General features: G+C 44.4%; 1 long non-coding RNA gene across 1 annotated transcript; it reads left to right on the top strand.

The window, feature by feature from the left end:
• The first annotated feature begins 882 nt into the window (after window positions 1-882).
• Window positions 883-3998, top strand: LOC149344830 (uncharacterized). The gene is made up of 2 exons (XR_016282796.1): window positions 883-952; window positions 3830-3998. It is a non-coding gene; the product is annotated as an uncharacterized LOC149344830 (long non-coding RNA).
• The last annotated feature ends 231 nt before the right edge of the window (window positions 3999-4229 follow it).

Here is a 4229-nt window from a genome sequence, read left to right as displayed (position 1 = left end):
AACACCCCCCTGTATATTGTTTTCAGGAGCATTGACAAGCTCCTTTTCGTTATACCCTGACGTATATTGTCAATACAATTAGATATTAATGCTAACAAGTAAGCCGAGGAAAAGCAGCCGTTCTTGAACTAAGGGCGCCCGCAAACTGTACTACATCGAACGAATACGCTGTCCCTTAAAGGAATCGCTCTACACAATTCCATTCCATCTTTCGATCGTTACTGTCCAACGCGCTGAAATCAGAAACATTTCATCAAAGGTTCTACATTTCTCTTTAAAACGTCCTGAAGATAAAGGGGGAAATATGGGTGTGAGAATTCAAGGAAGCGCCCATGCCTTAGAAACACTTTAGATTAATCTCAAAGAGCCTGGTCCTCTGTGCGATTAACATCTGCCATTTCTACCTTTGCAGTTTGTATTCACGTGAATAAGTGCTGCGACGCAACAGTCACAAAGCCAGTATTTTTTCGTTCCTACCCTTGCACCTGTTGCTTCGGAGCCGATGACACGCTGATGTGGCGCATATAAGTTTTCTAAACACGAACACACGCAAAAAAGACGTTGTGCTATGCAACCTTATAATTATTATTTGAGAATTGTACAACATACTATTCGGTGAGAGATGCGGCGCGTATACCGACAAGAAGTTAGATTTCGGTTCTGTTTTCACAAAAACAATAAGATTTTTAGAGGGTAAGCGAAGAATTTAAGCTTGTAAACCAATTGCCTTCTGTGGTCTTGGATATCAGATGAAGCTGCACACGGCAAGAGTGCGAGCGATAAAGATACGACCGTGAAATGGGTTTCTGTTTCACGTTTTACCCATTTTACCGCGAGACGGCGGAAAATCATTCGGGCTGCAAAAAACCCTGTGCGTGGCTACATCAATGGCGTTGGAGTGTTTTTCGCGGATTACGTTTTCTTCAAAATCCAGCTTCATCGTCCGCTTACGGTAAGTCTACACGTTTATATTTTATTCATTTGGTCTCCTAAACTACTCTAAGCAGAGCTGTGTGTGCAGAACAGATTATGTGCGCAGTTACAAACGTCCTATCTTGTCCTATCTTCGTTTCTAAGGAGGAAGCCATCGGGTTCTCGACTAATGCCGCTTATCTCTGTCCCGCTGTCTTTACTAACGCGCGGAAAGGCAGTCTGTGCGATGCCCTTGATGATAAGCCGCTCCTCGCGAGCTGTCTACTAGATTTTTCGTGTTTCAAGGTAGATGCGCGGCCAGAAATGTCGTTTAGCCTGTGAATGACGGCCGAAATGGAACTTTGTGTTAGTTGGCGCCGTGTGAGCTCAATTTACTTTGCACCTCCGAAAACGTACTTACATACAGTCTCGCTCAGTGGTGGATTACATTTATTTTCTTATCTTTGTGTTATCGCCTCTCTGGACCATGGAGTGCTGTTCTTTTTGAGGTGTGCATTGCTTGCTACGTATGGACGCTCGCTCGGTGCGCGTCGTGGACGCCGACGTTTCAGCAAAGGTGTCTTGTAACGCTATAGACTGGAGCGCGAGACGTTTGTCAAAGTTGTATTCAAGCGGCGCTGGAGGAATGCTTATAGTGTGATGGGTGAATAAAATTCGTTGCCGGCGCGAATGGCCGTCGTGCTCAAACACCGCGAAGAACCCACGAGCTTCATCCCATCTCCCCTTGGTGTACTGTGCGATGTCAGTGCACGTTAAAGAACCCCAGGTGGTCAAAATTTCCGGAGCCCTCCACTACGGCGTCTCTCATAGCCTTAGTCGCTTTGGGACATTAAACCCCATAAACCAAACCATCTCCCCTTCGTTGCACACGTATGGATTCGTCCGTGTCTGTCATCGGAGCTGTTGGCCGCCGCCGCTGGCTTGCGGGCACTTCATTTTGAAAGCTGGGTAAAGGTCGGCTCGACAAGAGGTGGCTTACATTTCGTTCCGAGTGGTTCGTTCATGAATCCCGCTCACGCGTGCACAGATTTCTAGAATACCATTTGCGCGAGAGGCAAAGTATGTGTTTCTGATTTCAGACTGCTACGTTACGAAAGCGCCGATGTGACTCGCCGCTTATTTGCGCCTAAAATTAAATTAAGCTCTCGTGTTATTATAGCTGCGCCTGTTGAAGGCGTTAATTGTTTCATTGAAGTACTTCCTACTTTGAGCACGTTGAATGCTTTCGCTGATTTTTGTAGCAGCGTTGGGTTAGCTGCCTCCATGCAAGAAACACACCTCTTTACTGCGCTGTTGAAGCTGCACTTGAAGGAAAAACTAAGTGAATTTCAGGCGGTATTTTATCGTGACAGTCAGTAATTTGCTGTCTCAACCTCGCGACTGCTTTTGAAACGGCGCAGCTGCAGCCTCTGTGTACTGTATTAGTTTTCTGAATAATGAGCACAGCATGGAAGCGCTGCAACCCGCTTGTTTCTAAGAGCGCGCGCAGATGTACGAGTATGCTGTTCCGTCTTTGTGCTTCAAGTTATAGGCGCAAATCTGTGGTGAACTGGTTGCTTCTGCCTGCTGGTTTTGTATAGCTTGTGCCCGTTTGAGTATCGGCTTACGTACACTCGGCCAAATCTTTAACTGGCTTAGGTGTTGCATCGCTAAATGCACCTGTAGAAAGGTGCCTTCACTGCTGGCATATTCATGTTGTAATTTGATGCGTGAGATGGCATTTCATAGTTTCTTTTTGTTAATATAATGTTTGAGTGGAGTACTTGCATGTTTAGATCAAAGTTATCAGAAATATTCATCGTCTGCCGCTACGAAGAGCCGAAACAAGCGGAATACGCAGCAATGGTTATGGTGGCGCATATGCACTAATCTGGGTAAACGACTTGTCCGCCATGAAAGGAGTGGTACTTTACCCAGAGGACGAGGCCATATGGACAAGATCCATTGCTGCGTATGCCGCTTGTTTCAGCTGTTCGTAGTGGCAGACGAATGTTTCTGATAACGTTGATCTAAATACGCAAGTACTGCACTCAAACATTATATGAACAAAAAGGAACCACGAAATGACATTTCACTCGTTAAATTACAGCATGAATATGCCAGCAGTGTAGCCGAAAGGCACCTTTTTTACAAGGTGCATTTAGCGATGCAACACCCGAGCCAGTTAAAAATTTGGCCGTGTGTACCAGGCTTAATTCACGCAGGGTATTCTGAAGCGCTTCTTCTATAGCGGTTATAAGAATAAATGCTGCAATATTCTCCTTTTTGCATCCCTCTGTAAGGTGCACTGAATCTGTATTTTATGGAGGTGGCATTCTTAACAGCTCCTTGCGAGTCAATGCAGATATGTGGCACAATTGTTCGAAGTCTTCTGTTACAAATAGTGTAAAAGGATTGCCATAAAGAGATCAGTATTGGCTGTAACAGTATTGCCATACAGAAATCAATATTAGTACTGGATTCAGAGTAGAGTGCTCCAGGGATTAGGGGTCTTTGTTACAATGTTTTATGACGACACTTATAATCTGTAGTGTATTTACTGAAATGATTGAGCCGGCATGATAGCTCAGTGGCTATCATGTTCGTATGGCAACCTGAAAGATGCAGGTTCGATTCCGGCCCAGGCGGTCGCATTTTAATAGAGGCAAAATGCTAAAGGCCTGTGTACTCTGCACAGGTGACCGAAATTATTCTCCAGCCTTTCACTTTAGCGTGCCGTAGCCTGTGTCGCCTTGGGTCTTTGAACCCCATAAAACCACACCAAAAGATCAAGATTGCCTTTCTAGAATGGCATAGCCAGGATATGCCTTGCGTTGTAAAGCACATGTGTAGAGATGGAATGGGAATTTTTTTTTTCAGTTCCTCTTATATTATTTTTTTCCTTCGTGCTGTACAGGTGAACATGCCCGGATGATTTACTGCAGACAACAGGCCACAAGAATGCTTCTGAGGAAACTAGCCGGACTGTTACTTTCAACTTTTATGTTACTGTGGTGCATTCTTATGGTGCATGTATTGCATATTCGCAGCCTGGATAGCTTGGAAATAAACTAAATTTGTAAGTATATTGATTGTTTCATGTGTGAACTCTGTCTGGTGACCTTTTTCAATGATTGTGAACAGTCTATAGACAGTCTATAGATAATGGTCTACTAATAGTTTAGTAGACAGAGGTCTATAGACTGTCTATAGACAAAGGTCTATAGCACTGCCAGGCCACACATCTATGGAATGTCTATAGACAGTCTATAGACATATGTCTACTGGACCAGTAGACTTTTGTCTGTAGACTGTCT

Source organism: Amblyomma mixtum, chromosome 5 (assembly GCF_055824585.1).
Source record: "Amblyomma mixtum isolate Tamu chromosome 5, ASM5582458v1, whole genome shotgun sequence".
NCBI lineage: Eukaryota > Metazoa > Arthropoda > Arachnida > Ixodida > Ixodidae > Amblyomma > Amblyomma mixtum.
This window is presented reverse-complemented; position numbering and strand designations above follow the sequence as displayed.